This window comes from Bombus affinis, chromosome 15 (genome assembly GCF_024516045.1).
Source record: "Bombus affinis isolate iyBomAffi1 chromosome 15, iyBomAffi1.2, whole genome shotgun sequence".
NCBI classification, from domain to species: domain Eukaryota; kingdom Metazoa; phylum Arthropoda; class Insecta; order Hymenoptera; family Apidae; genus Bombus; species Bombus affinis.
This window is the reverse complement of record NC_066358.1, coordinates 1,069,454-1,093,777: the sequence shown is the minus strand read 5'-3', so window position 1 is coordinate 1,093,777 and position 24,324 is coordinate 1,069,454. Positions and strand designations below refer to the sequence as shown.

The window sequence follows — 24,324 nt, the reverse complement described above, 5'->3', positions numbered from 1 at the left end:
GGCCTGGTTTATCTACCGTGCGTGTAAAATATCTTTTCCTTCAGGAAAGTTTAATTAGTCAAGAGATTGTTAACTAAAGAAATAAATTTTTATTTATCTCTAAATATAATAGTTTAGATCTTTTTAACTTTGGAACTTTCATTTTCTAGTTCTCTGAAAAGTTTTCTTCCTAAAAATTAGTTTCCATAACCAAAGTTGTAATGTTTCTGTGTTGCATAGTGTTGAATGAAATTTTATTTTCGAAAATTCAAAATGACATCGTCCAATCTTTTAAAGCATCTTTACCGAAATACTTTTATAAAATATTTTTGAAAAATTTGGACATTTTATAATTTTAACGTGCAACAAGATATTCCTTTCATTCCAAAGAAAATACAAAACAGAAAGATTGATTGAATGCGATTTATTTTACACCATTATAAATTTACAACAAATATACTGTATGTTGAACAAATGAAACAAAAATAATTGGTAAAGATGAAGTTAGTTAGATCTAATTAAAAAGTAAAGATAAAATGTCAACTTTGTTTGGAAATGGTGATCTTTAAAAATTACAAATTAAATTTTCCATTCATTTTTCCATATTTACATCACTGAAAATAGTACAATTCAATAATAGAATAATACTTCCTTAAGAATTAAATTACGATCCTGTGATTTTACGTTTCTTGTTAGAGCTAATCTTATAACTAGCCAAGGAAATTTTTTTACATATATTTTAATATTTATTATACTATACTTCCATTTTCTGATCCATTTCAAGAAGATGTTTTGTTCTTAATATCTTTCCCTCGTAATCTTTTCATGTGACGCAAGGAAATTTGGTGATCGTGGATTTAAATCCGATATCATTGACTGTTACTGAGCTGGCATGACATAAGCGAAGTCTTTCAGAAATTTTTCAAGTTGTCTTTAGTCGCGATGGATCCGCGATAACGAAAAAAGAGGATGTCGTTCCGAGGGAAACCATCCTCGAGCCATCTTAGGGGAGTTTACAGCTGTTCGAGAATAGATCCTGTTGTGTTTCTATCGAAAACGTGCCTTGTTTTCTCAACAACTATTTTCTAGCGACCTGGTTAGTATCGACAAGAACACGAGATATGGGTGGTTTAGGCATTTGCAATTTAACGAAGCACAAGATAGGGTCAGATAGCCGTATTTTTATTCAGAGTTAAAATTACATTCCTGAACTTTTGTTTATTTTTCTTAGCTTATGTACAACTTATACAGGTATATGTACATATTTAAACCAAACAGTGTGATTTCAATGATAACGTTAATTATTGATAGCTATTAATAAGTAGCTAGAAATCCAAGACAGTTTTCTAAATATCTTATAAAATGATTTTCAACTTGAAAACTTTTATTCTATTATCATTTGGCATTCCATGCAAAATAAGATAAAAATGTTTAAAATAAGTGTTATTAAATTCAATTCAACTAAATTCATGGCTCTAATAAAATTAAGATTTATTACAATGGTTTTAGAGAAAACAGCTTTACTTGACTCATTTTATATATTTTTTAAATCCTATTTTGTTTTGTTGTGATATTTTGCTAGTATACTGTCGCGAAATTTTCTGTAACAATCGAGATGGTCTATAACATACTATGACCAATAACATAACATACTATACTAACAAACTATGAACAAAAAATCTGTATGCTTTCAAATATAATACAACAATAAACATATTATTATACGTAATAGTATAGACTTAGAAATTCGCTGAAAAATCTCCTACATAAATATGGTATATACTGATTGTTTTTGCGATAAAAGATTCATTTGATTTCATGTTGTATAAGAATGAGGTTCTTAATTATTAGTCTCCAGATTTTTTATTAAAACAAAAAATTGTACTTTTATATCACATTGTGTCTAAAATTTTATTTCAAATATTTGAAAACAATCTAAAAAATTCTAAGAACGAGGTCAAACTATTTTTAAACTTATGCTTAGTCTTTCCAACGAATCAGTGAACCCATTTATTTCTAACATAGTAATAGTGTATTGCACAATTTCAGGAAATTCATTTAAATGGTTATTTAAATTAAAAAACAAATTAAACATTAATAAATTATTAAAAATTCTATTGAATTGTAATAACCATCCAATTTTCTCTTTTTCACGCTACAATGTACAGTATAACGCATCAGTTAATCTAAAAACACATATAAAACACAAAAACCTGAGTCTCTGCGTTTTAAAACTTTGATTTAAAAAAATTTGGAAGCCAATTAAAAACACGGAGAATAAAATGGCAAAGAAAGAAAGAAGAAAAACTACCATTCATATTTTTTTCCAATCTCGCGCAGTACACAATTTTTCTATCACATTTTCGTTGCTATTTCAACGCCGCTGACAACCCCGTTTCCTTTGGGACACAGATATGAAAAATCGCGGTTTACGCGAAAACATTTATACGTTTTACGCATACCCCTCTCGCGAAGCGAATCCGATATCTGCATTTCGAATTCGAATGGCTTTTGAAATCTGCTTGACGATCGTTTGAAATATGCACAACGCCATGTGCGCGTAGTTTTCGAAATGGCGCGATGCCGCGGTATCGATCGGATGGAAATTCGGCTTCTCCCGCTCGTGCATCGCGTACAACTTCTGCGTTGGTTTGTTAGGAAGTGTGTCAACAGTCCGATAGCGAAGATCGATAGGTAATTACACGACTGTACGAAAATGAAATTTGAAGGAATGTCGGAAAAGGTTTGTAAAAAACTAACCCTTTTCAATCTGAATTATTTCTCTCAAATGAAAACAATATTTTTTTTCTTTTTTGCATATAAATTAGTCGATTACAAAAGTTTATATACACGCTTTAAGTATAAGTTATTATAGGTAAAAATATTAGGCCTACGAATTTTGTTAACTCATCAAGATACATATTGTTAAGATATGACACAATTTATTCATCTTTCTCGAGAACACAGAAGCAAAAAATAAAATAAAATATAGTGTTGTAGAAATTATATACACCTGTTATATCTGCATGAAATCATAAAAATAGTAGATTTAATATTATAATAATATCGAATAGCTCCGTTCCCCTTCGTTACGTAAACACCAATAATATAATATTCTGCTATCTCCTTTGCGTTGAAAAAGTTATAGTTTTATCACTTCTGATGTAATTTCATGGCAATATTTTTATGAGTGATTAAATTCCTTTTAGTGATACATTAATAATAATTTTGCTGCTATGCAAGTATGAATAATTTAGTGAGAAAGTGCATTTTTAGTTTATTTGGTACGTCAGATACAGAAAATCCGATATATAGATTTTCATAACTAATTATGGTTGTCCCTTGCATTTAGAAAATTAATTATAGCATTTTCTGATCTGTGAAAATAAACTTAATTTATTTTATCAAGTGATAAGATTATATTAAATACTATTGAGTGAGAGATTATACTACTATTTCTGATGTGACACTATTTCTAGTGAATGAATATATGAACATATATTATTAAATGTATTGTCTAGAATAATAAATAATTTTAAAAGTTTTAAATGTTATTAAAATTAACGACGCAATATTTGTACTACTTTTTGAAATTGTTAGAAAATTCTATTTTCTGATTCTGTTATACGGTATATCCAATATTATTTATACAATTTATACAAAAATTTATACAATAATATCCCCTATTCAGTTTGGTACTAATTGAGTTATAATGAATACCTCATTGCAAAAGCATTCTGATGTATGAATATTCTATTATATAAATGCCTATATTCTATCTGTTTTTTAAACAGAAATATTCTATGCGGATTTCAATGAGTTGCAATGCCTATTATATCATCAGCATGTGTATATTTACTATGAAGATAACTATAACGGTTCATGTGTTATAACATGTTGAATCTAACTATTGATTTAATTAAAGGGATTGGAAATGTAAATTACTATGCTCACAAATCAGTAATTACACAAAATATCAAAATAGAAATACATATTCCGTTAAGATATGGCGCATGACAAGTGCCTTCATTTCAAGTTTTATTAAATACTTCGTACTTTATTCTCTTTTACGATATAAACAGAAAAATATACGAAAGTTATGATCCCAATGAATATGTGCAGCTGATGAAGTCAATTAAAATAATAGTTGAAAAATGTTACGTAATATTATTATAAGAGAAATTTGTTGTCAAAAATAATAAAAAATAGATATGTACATATAAAAGAAAGTTGTGAAAACCTATTATTTATAACGTCCCTTTATAAAAATATTATATTTAAATAAAATATTTTACATAAAGATCGAATAATATTCGAAGCATCATCTTTTAGATAAAAATCGAATGATATTCAAAATAGCATCCAAGCTTCAATCAAGTAACATTTTAAACATTCGCTACTAAGTACAAAATTAATTTTCAAAAATTGTCGGGCCAAAATAGTTTTCACATACCACATCGAAATTCATAAATCTATCTAAAAACTTCTCGTTTCGTCGTACGTAGCATGTTTTCCCATGAGACAATTTTATGACAAGAACTCTGATCAATGTATGTTTGTGGTTTATCGTTCCACACGCCCTATTCGAATTAACTGCGCTATCCATGCAGCCCTGTCAAAATTTCGGTGCTTTTGTCGCACCTGCAACGGGCAACCAACGGCGGAACCTCAAATTCCAAGTGAAACGACTCCATAATGAGCACGAACCGGCGAACAATAACGGCTCTAATGAGCGAACCACGGCACCGTTTCGACTTTGTCCTAAAAACGTGGCTCTCGCGGTTAATAGCCAGCGATAAGGCGGAATTATTTCACTTTGCCGTTTTCCACCGTTTAAATGTACATTTCCCCGCCAAATTCGCGATAGACAGACACTAAGTTTGTTTTTCTTTTGTTTTTTCGTCATTAGAATGAAGTCCATTGGCATTAAGGATGAAAAAAGTTGCTTTGAAATTCGTATCTGAATAATTGTTACCTGAATAACACGTTTCCTTCGTTATTTTAGTTAGAAGATTGCATGTGTTAATAACTTCCATATAATAGCGTTAAACAAGAATGAGATTTAAAATTTTGTTACTCTTTTTTGTCTTGAAAATTCTTTTTTTTTTCTTAATTGATTGTTTACAAAAGCATTGAAACTTATAATGGATTATTAACTCTGAATATTCGAACATTTATAGGATATTTAAATGTGCAAAAATGTACAGGATGTGTATCATATCTAAAAAGATGTAAAATATTCAAAGTACTTGTAACATTTTGATGATGAAACAAATCTCTATTTGGGCTTTATTTCTTTTGCTACGTACATAGAAATATACAGTATAGTTATTAACGACGCGGCTGAAATCATCATTTGAATTTCGTAATTTTTGGAGATTATTAAGCACAATATTTTTTTGCGCTACTGTAACGGATATCTAAGTTCGATAATATTTTTTATACAACTTGGATTATATCTTCTTGGAGAGTATTATTATTTTATTTTAATTTATATTCTAAAATTTTGTCTAGTAAAATTTATTTTGTCTAGTAAAAATTTTACTAGACAAAATTAAAAGATTTCATATGGCGCATCGTGATCATTTGGACAATAACAGCGTTTTAAAGAGCGTCTTCATTTTTTAAATAGAACTATGAATCTTTTTATACACCAATCGATACGTATTTTAATTCCCTATATTAAGGTAGTTACCTGTATGAAAATGTTTAGTTCAAAAGATATCTCAATTTCAATTTCATCAAATTGAATATATGAAAGGTAAAGAAAATATGAATACGAGAGATTTTATAAAATTAAAGTTAAAATATCTTTCAAATTAATCGATCTTTTATTTAGCCGCCTTAATACCTTTTTGTACAGAATACAGGGATTCATTGATTGTATACGTAAGCAATTCATAATCCCATTTGAAAAAAAATATAGATAATCTTAAAATATTCAAAACGCCACTACTTTCGGAGTAGACATCTACATTAGATTATATCTATATCATTCGGAACCTTTTAATTTTGCTTAATAAAATTATATTATCCTCTACCATTACAGAGCTACAGCTTTTCCCGAGTAAATCAGGCTCCAGTCCAATAAAGTCGAAAGATAGATTAAATATAAAGATCCGATATGTTACAATACCATTTAAATTAACGTATCGTACCTTTCATCAACATTTTTAGGTGCAGCTCAATTGTTCTCAACCCTTGTTTTAGACATATTAAATTATATCATACCGGGAGACTGTGTATTTACGCAACTTTTAACGAACGTTCCGCTCAAATTGTTTATGAAAACTGGACAACGGACGGGGAAAATCCAATCCGGCGAATTCATTAACAGGTTGTAGGTATCGTTTTAAAGTTTTCGGTTTCGCTTATATTGGCAAACCGTTAGTTGTGCATAACACCAAACTCTGTTGCAATATTGAAGTTGTAACGCAACTCCAATATTAGTTTGTGCCCGTAGCCATTTAATAATTACGTAATAAGACGAACTTAATACGAGAAAACATGAGCGGCGTATTAACAACGAGGGTTGAATATCATCTTCGTCCGCCATACTAAAACTGAAATCTTATTACGGTAAAGTTGTGCGAACGACACTGAGGGTGAAATGCGCGTGTAGAATTATCTTGTAACTGTTTTGCGGGTTACGCATGCTTTGCGCTCTGTAATCTCTTTACTCTTTATGTGAAACTGTAGGTGGTGATTAATGTGGAAGGATTATTTAAGTAGGAATTTTTTCGACAAAGGTCCTGTTGAAAATAACAACGTGAGTTTGTGCTTGCCCTCCACATGGGGATGCGCTAGATACAAAAGGCAGTAACTAGAAGATTGTTCTAGATGCAATCGATAGACTCGATCGATATTTTTAGATGCTTATATTTTTTTTCTCCCCAGTCTATGTAAGCGCGTGCAAAAAGGGTTTTTTTTCTGCTCAGAACGGTGTGATAGATTTATCCGTGAAATATTGTAATAACTAATGTGATCCTACCTCTGAACATAAAAATAACAACAGGTCCTTTCCCTGACAGGCGTCGATAAAGGTTTCATTTATTCTCTTATATATTTGGTGATTTTATTATTATACATTTTATTATGATGATATTTTAATTCACTTCTATAAGTGGGTATATCAACAATATCAAGATGAAATGTATTAAATATTCATATCTAATTTATAAATTATTTTAATTTTTTATTTCATATTAAATTTTTTATTTCTTAATATGTGAATTAATTTTGTTAACATGTGCATACGATACTATCGAATATTAAAAAATAATTGAATGAAGCACTTTCCTATTATCTAGAATGATGCCACTCATATGATATAATGATACTAACGGTGTCACTAAATTTATCAAGTTTATTTCTTCCTAGCACGAGAAATCTCTCCAATACTTCAAGATTAATACTCTACAATAAGGGCATACTTAGCAGTTCACCTGTTAATTGAATCTTTCAGAACCTAAATCAGAAACTCCCCTTAGGGAGTTTAATAACTAGAGTATAATAAAGGTGAATTAATTCACTTTAGCTCATGCAAATACGACAATGTATTTCTCATCCAGACAATGATATTTTGTGACGATACCATGTAATCACGCGTTGAAAAATCTACCTAATCTAAATTTATGTCAATCTATGTAAAAAGATAATCAAATTCAGAATATTATCAATTTGCATAATGATTTAGTTTGTTCGTGCTTCAGTTACAATTTTACATATAGATAGCATCAAAATAAATCTTATGATAATTCGTTCTCAATATATTATGGATATTTCTGCATTTACGTGAAATTGAAATGTGCAAAAATACACAGAATGTGCTTAATATAAAAAAATATCTAAACAAACTGTTCGTTATAATATTTACGGAGCGGCACGAATTTTGTTTACAATTATTTAAAAAAATATGAATTTGCATAGACATTCCCAGATTAGTCGTGAGTAAGTTATCGTGCATATCTTTTTAACATAATATGAAAGACTAAAAAGTCATCCGTCAAGCCTTATATACTGTAGTATAGTAATATTAGACCAAATACATCCACATTTTACTAATAGAAGCTAAATACAACTACTACAATAGAATTTTCTGAACACCTTTTATCCAAATATTCTTCTGTTCGAACATTTGATTACCCGAACAATATCGATTCAGTAAAAGGAAACAACTATTCCAGCCATACTGAACTATATCATATGTACTCTCTGCACATTCCTCGATCAAGTTATCGTTTTGTATTCATCATAAGACAGGTAAGTGACGAAGGAATTAGTCAAAGTATTAAGGGAAAGTTGAACGATACCGAAAACAGCACTGATTTGTGAATCAAAAGCATTTGTAGCAACAGAAACAACCAGTAGATGGTATGAAATACAGAATAGAAAGAAAGTAATCCCGTAAAAGAGAAGTTTGTAATTTGTCGTTTCAAAGAGACTGGGAAGCTCATTAGAAGATCAAAAAGAAAATGATTGGACGCTTCCAAATTAAAGCAAATATATAAAATATACGTACTTCAAATACAGAATTTTTATCTACCTTTTCATCTTTGATCTTATCTCAAGCAATCATATATAGATATTGGTAGATATTGATAGTATATATAATAAATAAAAATATATATATATGTTGTTATTTCTATATTTAGAGGTAGGATCACAATAGTTATTACAATATTGCACGGATAAATCTATCACACCGTTCTGAGCCGAAAAACCTTTATTGCACACGCTTACATGGACTAGAAGGGGGAAAAAAAACAAAGGAGCACCTAAAAACTATCGATCGAGTCTATCGGTTACATCTAGGGCAATCTTCTAGTTACTGTTTTTTGTAACTAACGCATCCGCATGTGGAGGGCGAGCATGAACTCACGTTGTCATTTTCAACAATATACATCGAATTTACTCTCAATATGAAAAATTGATTGCATACATACAATTGCTTGCAAAAGTTATATACTTTTTATGAACATAATAAATGTGTTATGCAAAATATTTTTTAATTTTATTAGTGTTGTAATGACTCTCAATTTGTTGTTCATCATTAGTGTAACTAGTAAAAATGTTAGCGATTCTGAAAATGTATACACAAGTTGCAAGATATTTAATCCATACTTGTTTTGCAAAGATCGCAGAAGTGCCAAAACAGGCAGTCGTCCAATGATATCAGTGTTTAATGGGACCATTTCTAATATTACATGCTTAAAGTTGATGACTATTCATACTATATATCTACTAAGTTTTTACTAAATATAAGTTTACAGTAAATATCTTGAATTTTTTGTATATCATCAGATTGGGTTTAAATTTTGCCACCATAATCATTGCAATCGCATTTCATTACAATGTTAATACAATTTCAATATATTTTATGTAACATGCACAATATAGACATAAGAGTTTCCTGTGGCAAATGTACGAATTCTTTTTCGAACCACCGTATGTTCATTACATTACGTTTGCGTTTGCACAAAGTTCTACAGCATTTCTATAAGATATTTCTTAAAGTTTCAAGAATTTTTCCAAAAAGAAATATATTGAATCATGCATTTATGGACAATAAGAAAAAGAAGACAGTTGTCCATAACTTAGCTTCAGATATACTTATTACATGTAGACTGATGGACCAATATTTCGGCCTTTTTCCGCCATTCGAGCTACACGTCCAACTTACTTGCGACCGGTGAACGCGGGACATCCGGCAGATATGAAGTTTGTCATGGACACTCGTGCTGCGATATTATTCTTCGACGATAGAACTCGCCAGAGTCCGTTCGCGATATTTTCAAGGGGAAATGCGGTGGCGGAAGTGTCGCTCGTGAAACATGGACACTTTATTCCACAACTTCGAGACGCTGAACGAGGAAAATATTCGAGTCGTCGTTGAATTTAGAAATAAGAGTGAAGGAATGAAATATACAAAGCTTTGGTGAATTTAGAAACAAGTTTCAAGGAGGAAGACAATTTAAATCTTCATTAAATTTGAATATCGAGAACGGAAAAATTATTTGATCTATTGTTGAGTCTGGAAATAAAGTTAGACATTGAATTGCCATTGGATTTAAAGAGAAAGTTGAATGCAGAAGATATACGAATTTTGAAAGTCGAAATTTGGATGAAGGATATGTTCGTCGCTAAATTTAAATTATAGGGATCAAGGACAAAAATATTTGAATCATCGTTGAATCTGAAAATATGTGAGGATGAAAAATGAAAAAATTCGAGTCATCTAAATCGCTAGATTTGGACAAATACTAGTTAAATCTTTCAGCGTTATTAAGAGGGGGCGCAATCACGTCTGCTTCAAAAGCTGAAATTTCTTTTTTTAGATTTTTTTCTCGAAGCTTGATATGTATGGAATACTGTTGTAAAACGGTATTTTCAAATTCTAAAAAATGGCGAGATTACAACACTGAATGCGAGTGTATTGTTTTATTTTAGAGAAAGATTAACTTGAAACTTTAAACGCATTTTTCTCACAACTATATTTCTCGACTTTGCACCCAGTAGATCTCTGAAACCCTTAATTCGATTAACTTGACATTTTTACGCATTATTTTGCGTTACATTATCTATAACGCAGCGTAAGATTTGTTTGATATCTTAATCTGTTGAATTTTTATAAATGTTTAAAGCTAACTTTTTTCAGCAAAAAATAAAATTTTATCTTTATCAAACCGCCATTTCCTTATTTTTCAAAATTAGAAAGATCGTACGTTTCATTGAAAATAATATATTTTTGTATAAGCTTGCACAAAGATCTTTTATTTTTTGCAATCCACATTTGCCGCTGGTTATACGTAAACAAAGTACCGCTAGATATAGAACCAGTTAACGTTGCACCACTCCGTCATGTTGTAATTTTATGTACGAAAAAGTATATGAGCACAGAATTAAAATACTCTTTAAAGTTTCTTATAAAAATCTTGATCCTTTAGCAAATACTTGTAGGTGAAAAAAATTACTATTTTTTTAGGCCTCCAGAGTTTTATACTCCTTTTAAATGAGGAATTGAATTGATAATAACTTTGGAACCGAGAAATGAAAATATTCAAATAGATATAGAATTCGAAAGTTGGAGAAAGAGAATATTTGTATCAGGAACTAAATAAGAACAAAACAATGTTTGAAATTTGAAGTAGTTCTAGATTAGGAGATACGATTGAATGGCGAAAATGTTGAAATTGTCGCTTTAAAGATGAAGTTAAAAAAAGTAATTTTTTTACTCATCTCAGAATTTAGAAGTAAAAATTAAGAATGGAAATTTATGAATGGCCACTGAATTTCAAATTACGAAAAATTCAAATATTTGAATCATCGTTGAATTTAGAAGTAAGGGGGAAGAATTTAAATATTTGAATTTGACCTAAAAATGTGAGGAGTTTTCGCCCGTTTCTGCTTTCACCATTTTGCAACTAAATTTTATACCAAAGGATACCTTATAGCGAGATATCAGGCACCACAAATTTTCAAGTTGAATTAGTTTTAAAATTCATTAATGCTCATACATATGATGTACAGATTCTTATGTCAGTCTGATTATTTAAAACATTGTTCCCAGAGATTTTTCCAACTGCTAACAGCGCATTTGAATTTAGATTTTCAAAATTCACAATGGCCGATTCAATATGTTGAACGATATTATAGGAAATATGAATACATTGTACTATTGTATACGTTGCAATGTGTATGTCGTTTGTTGATTGTCGCCGAAACCATAGAAATACATGTAAAGATAGAGCACACAAGCATATGTTACCATATAGATGAACGCGATATGGGAATAGAAAGAGAACACTGCATAGAGGTACCTTTTCTATCCTTGTTTAATGAGAAGACATACACACGCCGCTCATTGATCGTTGTTACACTAACATACTTAGTATACGAATGCGGGCGCGTTGTTAGACAGGAACACAAGTGGCCTCTGTGCAGCGTTTTCTTTTTATTTCTATATTATTTTCTTAGCTCGCTCACGCGCTCTATTTTTGTACGTCTATGGCGGAAACGCATATCTTGACCCACGGTGCGAGCACCGGTCTTTACAGCGGACTGGGTGGTGACAGCGAATCTTCCCAACAAGAGAAGGTTCGGAGAGGTAACGAGTGGAGCAAAAAAGAATTCTACGACATTCTGTGGACAATTCGCTTGGCGATTAGACGCCACGCATCTAACAATTCCATAATAAAATTGCATTTTGTACTTTCTCACAATATATTTAAAAGACACCTACTACAACGATATTTTTTCCTGGTTCTGATCCTTAGAAATAGATGGACAACTGTCATGACTTATACGCGATGTAACTATAACAGCTAACAGTTCTCATACCACTTCTGTATGTGCAGTAATATGTACTCTCCGATTAATTCTTATCGGTTTTAACCATATCGGCAAGCATGAAAATGTGCTGATAACTTCCACTATAATAAAACAATTATTATTCAATAAAATAAATTATTATTAAAGTAATAGATATTACTTATTAATATTAATATTATTAATAATATTATACTAATATTGAATACAAAATTTACTTTATAAATTTTTACTTTACAAATAATTAAATGAAAGTATTATGAAAATTAGAACATTTTTTGACATATGGATTGCTACAGTGAATCTGCCGTTGCAAATTTTGAAAATATAAGCTTAAACTCGTTGTTGGTCGTGATCTAGTTACTGTAGTATACAGACATGTGCTCTGCGAGTTTATAAATAGCGAATATATGTATATTACCATTAGATAAGGACAACTGTAACTGTACTGAGAATCGAAAATTGAACTATTAGGTTATCCCATAAGTTCGTGCCGTTTTCTGAGCAGTTATATATGTTAAGATTGTTTACATACCTTTCAGTTTCATGAAAAGATATAATCCCCCTCTCATTATACAACTTCTTCCCATTTTTCAAGTGCATTGGTCCCTTATCGCCGTATGTTTATAAATCGACACATGAAATGTATACACAAAAGTCGGCACGAACTTATGGGATGACCTAATAGGTATTGCATTGAGTTACTCGATGAGATGTAGCGATTTTTCTCTTTAATCGGTCATACCTGGCTCGAAGATGGCTTTATACGAAAATGACTTAAACAATCAAGACATTCCCCAATCTTTCAGACAAGCGGCATGCCACCTCCGTAGTACAAAGATGATTGAATTAAAGAACTGTTTAAGACTAAACAAAAAGAGGTCCTTAACGCACAGGAAGGTATGGAGGGCCCAGAGATGATCCTGCAATAGATGCGATAACAATTCCCAATAAATTTGCATTATTAGACACATCAGATCGAAAGACCACCATAGAAAGAAATTTTAGCTCCTCTAATCTATTTTAATGGCGTCATTGACGTACAAACGATGATGTAAACTCTAGAAAATGTCATCAACAAAGACGATTTCAAGTAGAGCATAAATAATGACCAGGTCAAGATAATACCAGTCAACTCTGATCCATGCCGAAAAATAACAGGACTTCTAAAAATGCAGAATGCAAACTTTTACACGTTTTAACTAAAACAGGGGAGATCCTTTCGTGCAGCTTTACTCAACTTGCAACATTCAGCAAACGTGAAAGAATTAAAGGAAGAATTACTGTGGCATAAATTCGAAGCAACCGATACTAGTAATATAAAAAAGAGAATTACACAAAATACTTTGTCCTTGTTTTTTATAGATCTGAAGCAGGAGCCAAATAACGAAACTGATTATGACATTGACCGACTTATGAACTCCATGGTTAATATCGAATCACCGCATAAAAATAATTCAGTGGTGTTAAAGATATAGGTATATTCAGAGATACTATAATCATCAATTTCTCTGTGTAAAATGCACAACCATACACCCGAAAACTGAATACACAAAACCAGGAGATACTCCTGCAAAACGCATTCGTTGCGGAAGTGACAATTTGGTAAATTGCTAAGGCTGCCCAGCGCACAAATAATTTCACAGAAAAATGTTCTTTAAAGTCGAAATCAAATACAACTTAAATCTCAGATTTTGTCTCTCCTTTTGCTTTCTACTCACAGGTAGCTCTAGGAAATATAAACAGTACACTTTTACATGATGGTACTAACGATATTCATACAACTAATGTGCAAACTACAGGAAACTTCAACAGACTAGGGATTACGCTAACGGATTAGCTCAGTATAGAACTCCAACCGATTAGTTTTACTTTACGGAATTTCGATAACGTTGAACTTTTTATATATCACATTAATGTGAAGACCTAACGTTTCAATAATAGCATTAGTATCTTTAAAACCGAACGAAGATATAGTTGCTGCAATGTTGAGATCCCTTCTTCTACTCCTAAACCAGAATATGTAATCTGACATGAGTACCCAGACGTTATGAAGAAAAAAGTTGAAGTTACGAAAATTACGGAAGTTATGGAAAAATAGTAGATATCCTGAAGACAAGTAGAAATAGAACAGCACAATCAGAAAACTCAAAAAATTTCTCCAAAATTTAAAAAATGATTGTTTTCAAAGATGCTCGGAGAATCTGTCTTCTACACCTGATGCAAATTACTCTCTTTGAAGAGTTGCCAAGAGACTCAATGAGTCCCACAGACAAGAACAATTTATTCGCTTTCTACCTAGCTACTGTATCCAAACCATTTCCTTCCAAATCCATTTCTCGTGAAACCAAAACATTTACATATTTCCAATCGCCATTTTCTTCTATTAAACTTTTTCTTCTCTTCTATTAAACTATTTTTCCTCTAAGAAATCAAAGCAACCATTGACAAAAACCTAAATCGGAAGAAGGTTTCAGGACACGATTTGGTAAGTGATGAAATGATCAAAGAGTTACCAAAGAAAGGGTTACTTGTTACATGCATATTTAATACTATTCTTCGTATTGGATATTATCCGTTCTTACGCGAACTGTCAATTATCACACGCATCCACAGACCAAGAAAATCTGTACTTCAAGGAAATGGAATCATACTAATCAATTAACCTATTGCCAATTCTATCTAAGCTTCTTGCAGAAATGTTAAACAAACGCTTACATACTCTACTAGAAGAGGCAATGATGACTCACCATCAGTTCGGAATTTGGAAATGACATTCAACAACAGAATAAGTACATCGAATTACACCTAATATTCCGTCGGAAATTGGAGAAGAAAGAATATTATGCAGCAGTATTTCTGAACAATAAACAATTGTTCGACAAGGTATAACAAGGCTGGATTATTATACAAGCTCAAAAAGATGTTGCCTTGTTGCCTTACTATTTAATCATGTATTGATGAATAAAAATTAAAAAACCCATACATGCGTTCTTAGTCCATGCCGGGCACTTATAGAAAACGCATATATATGTCCTTAGTCCACACCGATAGCTTTCGCCAGACACATATATGCGCCCACAGCACTCAAAGGGTTAAACAATAGACAATTTAAGACTTCCCTATTGACACTGGTGTATCACAGGACAGTGTCCTTGGACCACTCTTATACTTCTACATCTATAGGGCAAACTTACCCACTATAACCAACACTATCACAGCCACATGTATTGGTAACAAATAAAGATATATGATAATGGAGACGATGAAAAGAAGCTATATAAAGTATATAGTAAAGTTCATGAAAATCCCTAAGTACCTTCTACAGCTCTTCAAAAAGCATCTAAACAATATCGAGAAGTGGTCCCATAAATAGCGCATCAAATGGAACCAAATTTACGTATATTACTTTCTCCTTATGTAAACACGCGTATCTACCGCTAACATTGAATAACACAGAAATCCCTGTTAAATACGCGATAAAGTACCTGGGAATGCCACTACAAAGAAGATTCACTTGGAAATAGCACATCAAGACAAAAAGCACCTTCTTGAAAGGAAGAGTGAGACAGTTCTATGGCCCCTACGTAAGCGTTCAAAGTGATCCTTAGAAAGCATCTCATCTTATATAAAGTCACTCTAAAATGTGTATGAATCTATGGGACTCAATTGTAGAACACAGTCAGCAATTTTAACATTGAGTTCGTCTGGCAATCTCAGCCAAAAGCATTGAGGTTTGCCAGTAATGCTCCTTGATACGTAATCAATGAAACTATACTACAGAGACTTAAAAATATCTACAGTTAAAGAAGCAATATCGAAATTTAATAATGTTCATTGGTCAACGCACGCTTGACCAATTATACCAATTTTCTAGTCCCAGTTTCTTAATAGAGCAAAATCGAAGTCTAGAAAGACGTTATACATTGTATCTACACAACAAATTAAACTCACAAAGTATTCTATATCTACTAAAGATACTAAGATATATATTAAAATGAAGTACCTTCATTTTGAGGTTACATCTCATGCTATAGTAACACAATATCATAATTACTAAAAATTATCTGTGAGAATTGACTGTAATACCCTTCCTGTTTAGAAAAGAAATTCGTTCTTAATTGTTGGCAAAACTACTGCCAACAATTTCTAAAGTTATTAAACTGACCTCAAAATTCGTACATCCAAGCGTATGATCTAAGTTAATGAATCTTCACATTTTTTGACCAACTATATCTCAGAAACTAATTGTCAGCTCAACCTGAAAATTAGTGGTGATTGATGTCTCATCATAAGTATTATTTGGCACCAAATTCAGTTTCAAAATCGTGGAACTAAAAACAGGCGACTTGTCACTCTTTAGAAATAAAGATAGAAAATGAAAATATTTAAATCTTCGCTAAATTTAAAAAGAAATTTTGATAAAGAAAACATCCTAATACCTTTAAATTGAGAAAAGACTGCATTAATCTAAAGTTTAAAGATAGGATAGTACGGATACACAGAAAATAGTGAAGGAGGGATGTGGTTCGAGGAATTGGAAGTTAGAGTTACTTCTTTATAGTGTTGGTTCCTTAATTTATGGCGGATGTTTGTTGGTCTTACGGAAGTAAGAAAGTGGTTAGGTTGAGAAATTAACGGGATGATTCAGATCAGGAAGTTTAGAAAGGGCGAAACTTAGAAAGTTAGAAGAGATCACGATGTTGAAAACACAAATAAGTCACATGTTAGATGAAATTAAGATATATTTTATGAAAAAATAAAAAAACAAAGATAAAAAATTGTAAATTTATCGAATTGATAAGTAAAAGTTCAAAAAGTAACAGAATTACAAAAAATAGAAAGTTAAATGTTTAGATAAATGAAGAAATAGAATTTCATAATTATGTAAATAATAAACGGAAAAGTAGGAAAATATTCAGAATTATCAAAATCAACTTACATTCAACGCTGTGAGTTTATAATGAAATCCCAGAGTGAATCCTAAAAATAAAAATATGAAACATTAAAAACTTAGAAAATTATAATACTAAAATATTGAGAAATAGGAAACTGAGAAAATTATGTAAAGTTCAATATATTTTTCTCTAATAGTTTGCAGTTGCATGAATTATTATATGTATAGGTTATTCAGTTAAAATCATAAGTCGAGTTTTAAAATTTTTAAGAAGATTGTTCTGTTTCACAAATTTTAGCAATTACGATATTTTATTAATTTTAGTTAAATTATGTAAAAGAGAAATTAAGATTAAAGTATGATCTGGCAAAGTGCTTAATCGGAAATAAGAGAATTTAGGTCATCAAAAACATAAAAATGGAACATACAATTAGAGAGAAAGAAATTTAAAATCCCACAGGAAATTAAGATTAAACTAGCTGAAACTGAAGCATTAAGATAGTACAAAATTTGGAAGTTACTTAAAAACAAATTAAAAAATTGAGAACATATCAAATTCATAAGGGAGGTCCTTAATTTTACACCAAAGACGTATTCACTCTCAAATAATATCGACTGCCTTCTAGAAATAACCGTATGATGGAAAACAAAGATTCAGGTACTGATTTGCCAAATATAGACAAAAAAATATTCACATAGAACGTGATTTCCATCCGATAAGTGATGCAACGATCAGCACCTTGAACCGTGACAATGAACCAGTCATATGGTCTCTTGGCAGTGACACAGTACACTTGTTAAGTTACGCTTAATTAATGCCGCACGTCGCGCTGTAATTTATCTATCCATAGATCAGTGATTCCGCATGTGTTGTCGAGGCCAAGCAAATAACATTCAGTGCACGGAAAAATTATAACCATGTCATGTTTCTGTGTAAACAAATATAGTTAAGATGAAGATAAATTACATTTATTAAGAATTGTAGTTTTCTAGGTCTTAGAATAATTAAGGATTTATTTTAAAAAATTTGGTTAGTAATAACAATCACGAAACAAGCAGGAATTAAGAAATTGAAGACAAATATTTACTTATAAATCCCTCACGTTACGTTTTTTTAATTATTATTTTGATTTGTATTTTTTCGTACTAATTTGTAGATTTATTTTTTGAACAAATCAGAAAGTAACAAAATGAAGACAAATATAAGAATAAATATAATTTTTAAAAACAGAATAGTTACATAATATTGTTTGTTATTAATTTATTGGCATATTCAATTATCGATTATTGAAAGTAATTGAATTGAGTTTGTGTAAGTCAGCGCGTTGCTGCAATAGCGAGGATGTGATGATTGAAAAGCAAAAACAGAATGATTTGAGATTTCGAAGATAAATTACCGATAGGAAAAATAATATATACATATGTACATATACATATATGTTTATGTACTATATGTTGTCTTATGTTATGCATATTGTAACAGTTTATATCTTAATTCCAAGAAGATGTTTTCTTATTTTCGCAAATGAATTTGTGATTCCACTTAATCGAATATAACTACGAATTACTATGGAATATAAATGTATACTTCTAAACGTAAGTATAATATGTTGTTTATAACGTTTATATAATTACAAGATCATGCATAAACAATTTCGATTCTAAAAAATTGTGCACGATCAAGGATTTGTCCGAAAAACCTGAATTAAAAGTGCAGATATGTCTTATAAATTTGTAGCATCAGATACATGGAACACATAATAAACATAACTACATAAAAATTACAAAAACATTTTCCTATTTTTATATTTTTTTTTTTATTTTTTTGACCTGAATCATTTAATACATAACAGTAAATTATTTTAAATTCACAAATTGCAAACTTTCTTTGATTTCTGACATAATTTTATAAAGTTTAATTGTATCTTAGAGAGTGAAGACATATTTCCAGAATATTGTATATCCAACCGCATATATCTTTTATATCTAAGAATATTCTTGTTTAGATTTTATGATTGTTGACATGAAGTTTATGTTTTGTGCTTAAAATTCCCAAATGGCGACAATAAAATAGCTAATGTTTAATAATGATTAGTTTAATATCTATATTATTTTAATTTTTCCCAATTTTTTTCAATTTTCTACTTTTTAGTAATAATTAACATAAGATCAAAACTAAAAAGTATCATTTAATTAGTAAGAAAGCCAAAGATTTTCGGACATTATTTTACTTATAACATATAAAATATTTAATTTTTCCTTCTTCGTCTTATCCTGTATTTCATGTCGCATCAAGTACGAGCTCATTGTCGGTGATATTGGTTTTAAATGGGTTACATTTTGGAGTGTATATGTTTGTTTCTTTAATATAGTTTACTGTATTCCTTATGTGATCCTGTGATGTTAGAATTGTGCGCATTAATCATCAATTTTCACCTGTTTGCGAATAATTTTATATATCGCTTGCAACTAAGAATTTTTTCTATCACATATGATATTTATTTTTGAACTTGGTTAATTAGAAATTTGAGATATTTCAAATATTTTATATGTTACATAACTAGACTTTGGATGTTTATTCAAATTTATATCTTTGCGAATATAATAAACTAAAGAATTAATTCTAGACTGTATTTTTCTCGTCATATTATGGACATATAATAATTGTCTACTAGTATTATAAATAATCATGTGTTATATTATAATAACACAATCGTATTATATTATAATACTATAAGCAAACATGTTAAATGTTCTATATATTTTTACATACTATGTACATTCTACGCATTTCTCTTGATTTTCTTCATCTTGTTTCATTTTCTTCATTGTACGCAATTTACTTCAAATTTCCCACAAATGCATAAAAATGTGCACTTTAGTTATACTCAAATATTTAATTCTTTAACATTTTCACATCTTCCATCTATAACATTTCGGAATTTCAATTTGGAAGAAAACCTTTGCTCGACAAAATAGGAATCTTTCAATTTGTGCGGTTTCGTGACGCAAGGCTCCATGGGAACGGGCCAGAACTTCGGTGGCCGGCAATTAAATCTTCCTGAGACCGAAATTAACGATCGCGAGGCAGAAAGTGGCGCTGGTTCGCCCATTGGTACATGGGAAAAAGTCACCATTACGGTTTCGTGTTAAATGAGTTGGGAATAAACGGTTAATTAGACTTCGATTAATTCTTCGCCCGCTGGTTTACAAAGTTCTGCCGGGCAAGTTACTTAATCACGTCACGTTACGTGAATAAAGCGCGTTTTACGTGGAATTATGATGAGAATCTGACTTTGTTGAAACAATGACGAGCGAGGAAAAATTCCAGCACGTGGGATGGTGAATAATTATTGTATCTTTAGTGGAAAATCCGACGGAGTGATGTGAGGTAATGAAGAAAAATATGTACATATGTATGAATAATAAGAAGTGAAAAGCAGACTAAAAAATTGTGATAAAATGTCACTAGTAGGAAAGAAGAATGTGTACATGGAACATACATTGGCAAATGCATTCTCAGGTTTTCATAATACTTCGTAAGATTTCATTGTAAAAATATATCTTTCGTTACTCTACTACAAGTATGACATAATTTAAGGTGTAATAACAATCAACATTATACTAATCTGATGTCATATCAGTATTTAAATTTAACTTCGTCAATGCTTAACTGATTCATTTTTTAAATTTTTATGTATTTTATTGTGTAATTAGTTTTTGCACTGATTAGTTTAAAATAATCACAAACTAATTAATTATTATTAACTATATATACATATATGTTTAATATTTTATGTATTTATATCTTAATTATTAAAACTTAATAGACATAGAAAGACAATGGACGTTAAACGATAAGAAGTGAGCCATTTTTTTATAATAATATTTTATAATATTAATATTTTATAATAATTAATATAATGTGTCCAAACAAAACTGAATGTTCTTTTATATACCGTGCCTTCTTTTATCCTTCAAAAAGTATTTTTGCCTAAAATGTAAATGCAAAATATTTCATTTCAAAATATTTTAATTCAGTTTTGTAATATAATTTATATGTTATATTATATGAAATTTGTATTTGTCTTTCAGCATTATAAAAATATTTCATTCAATTTAAGTGGACCATCCTCTTTGTTAAAGGAATATTTAACTAAACAATAATAAAGTATCTAAACATACATATATTATCAATGTTTGGAATTACTATATATATCATAAAAGTCAAGAATTTAAAGAAGCTTAGAATTCTGCTATCTTAGAGAATTCTTTTGAAAAAAGGATAGTTTGGAAGTTCTGAGAACATTAGTAGGAGATTTGGCATAGCCAAAATTGCGAAAATCATTCCAAATTTTTGATCGGTAGTACGTTCCCCAATTAAAATAAATGGGTATTAAATGAGGAGTAAAAGTGTTCTCTCTCTCTCTCTCTCTCTCTCTCTCTCTCTCTCTCTCTCTCTCTCTCTCTCTCTCTCTCTCTCTCTCTCTCTCTCTCTCTCTCTCTCTCTCTCTCTCTCTCTCTCTTTCTTTCTCCCTCTCCCTCTGGTAAGCTAACGTTTATTACACAAGCCAATTGGACTCGAGAGTTGAGTAGAAATGAAAATTCGTGGAAGAGCTGGGTGTTGTCTATTTTCTCGGCCGATGCAATCGACAATTTCGTAATTGAAGATTACCACGACACTCACTTTTAGAATGTCCCAGAGTTTCCGCAAATAATACAGCTTGCTGCAACGTGTGATTGCGACATTGACCTTCGATCAGCCGTATCCACAGACAAGGCAGAGGAAGCTTTCAAATGATATGCCAATTCTTAAACTGCTAGCAAATTCTGCCTCTCATGCTTTCGCGTGCAAAGCAGCTGTTCAGCCTAGTTCAGCCTGCGAACGTAAATTTTGCTATTTGGAAAACTTAGAATTGAAACTCGTTTCTATCGTAATAGCTTATCTGGAAATCGCAATGTGAAAATCTTAAATTTTCAAGAGTTGAAAAATTCGAAGCTTGAAAGGTTAAAAGTGCGGAGATTTTAAGCGTTGAAAAATTCAGAGATTGGAAATTTCGAGAGTTAAAGTATTTACAGTTTGAAAAGCTAGGATTTGGAAATTTCGATAGCGAAAATTTGCAGAAAAAAAGAAACCAGAAATAGCAAAGCTGCGATCTTTAGAATGTTTTACGACCAAAATGAAAAGAGCAATGTAATTCACGCAAATTTCAAATATCGACGTTTCCAACACTCAAAATTAGAGATTCTAAAATAGAGAAGCAAATAAATGTTGAAACTGTTTACGAAACTGTTAGATACACTGTTTCACTTGCGAATCTTCCGATTACAATCAACGACAAACTTGCGACGATCAAGTTGAAATCTATCAATTTTTAGCGCGACTCTACTCGAATGCAGCTGTTTGGGAACGACTGTCGTCAGTCGAAACGTTTCGCTGATTGGAAAACTTATGAACTCGGAACAGTAAAACTTTTTCAACTACTATTCGCTCGATGCTCGTCATTAGACGATGTCTGTGATAAACAAACGTAAAAGTTCCTTCTCGTCGTGCCATACATTTCTAACAATCAGTAACCCCGATAAACATTCATGTTTCTGCGTTGATCAACGAAATTGTTACGTGCTGATGTGGTTCAAGGTCTATCTCCTTTCTTGTTTTAAAGAATTCCTCGCGAATTTATTACTGATGGTACAAGAAATAAGAAATTTAACACAAAAGTTTATTTCACAGATTATTGTTCATCATTATTTGAGCAGTAGATGATTGTTTACGTGTGTAGCTAGTTCGATATATTTATTTTAGTTTTAATAGCATTTTTAATTTCATTCCTATTCTTAATAGGTATTTTTTGCTAATTTTGCTAACAATTTATTAACTCCGAATGAAATGGATTTGATCTGTTACTTGATTTTAACATAAATAACATTTAATTCGAAAATATTGAATATTTTCTTTACACAAGAAATTGTTTATTATCTATTTATACAAATCGTTTAATATCTTCTTTATAAAAATTATAAAGAGTGCTTTTTTCATATTTATAGATGAAATAATGTTCCTTGATAATATACAAATTTAGGAAGGTGGTAAAGGAGTATCTTTAGATATAAGTAATTAGAATGAGAAGCAAAAGTTTCGATTCATTTTAGAGGAATTTTAAATGCTCTAAAACTATAAGTTGGTGTATAAAATAAAACTTTATGACAAAAATAATATAGAATAAGATTTTATGATAAAAATAATGTCCAATCGAACGATATTTCAACAATAAAGAATGGAACATTTCGCACTATTCCAAACAAAGAAGTGTCAAAGTCATTACTTTCTATTTAAGTCTTCCCTCGCTAATTTGTACAAAAGTATAAAATAAAATTTCATAACAATGATGGTAATGTCCAACGTACGTGTACGCCGAACAAGGTTCCAACAATAAAAAGCAAAAGAATACATCATAATTGATTGCAAAATATTAAGAAGAATACAAATTAATAAAATTTCACTATGTATATATTTCGATATATCAAATCTCCATTCTTTATTTGAATTCTTCACCTACAATTTTCCATAAGAAAATATATAATAAAATTTCATAATGATGGTAGTAATATTCAGTACACATTGAACGAAGTTTCGTTAATAATTAATAATAAACAATAGATTTTAATAATAAAGAGCAAAAGAATGTTATAAAAGTCCAATTAAGAAGTTACTATTGAGAATCTGTGTATCAGAAATACTAGGTACATAATTGATAAAATATTGCTATATATTTTCCAAAATATCAAATTACTGTATTTTTCTTAAAGCATACCCTTCTTCGAGATATACCTTATAGACATATCTATCACAGATTTTCCCATTGCTCCTTTCGTTTAATCCATTACCGTTTCAGTTACATTGGTTGGAAATATATTTAGTTTCTCGAGATTTCAATTACCAATCATTGCAAGCTGTAGAAAGGACGTCATATTTTTCAATTAAACCTCCGTTGACGTTCTGCGACTAATCCTCTTCAATCAAAGTTAGTCAACGTTAGAAAAATAATTTTCTCTTAGGAAATACATCTGATATGTTTATAATCAATCATTTCTGGGACTTTTATTGCGCTTAGATAATT

The 24,324-nt window shown here is 30.6% G+C and overlaps 1 protein-coding gene across 8 annotated transcripts in view; it reads right to left on the bottom strand.

Moving 5' to 3' along the window:
* LOC126925022 (octopamine receptor beta-2R-like) overlaps positions 1-24,324 on the bottom strand; it is a 543,796-nt gene that overhangs the window by 50,388 nt on the left and 469,084 nt on the right. For 7 of the 8 annotated variants that reach the window (XM_050740130.1, XM_050740128.1, XM_050740133.1 and 4 more), the window contains one exon: positions 17,249-17,289. The exons of the other annotated variant lie outside the window; for it this stretch is intronic. The gene's annotated coding sequence lies outside the window, so the exon portion shown is untranslated. The remainder of the gene's footprint in view (positions 1-17,248; positions 17,290-24,324) is intronic. 8 annotated transcript variants of the gene reach the window in all.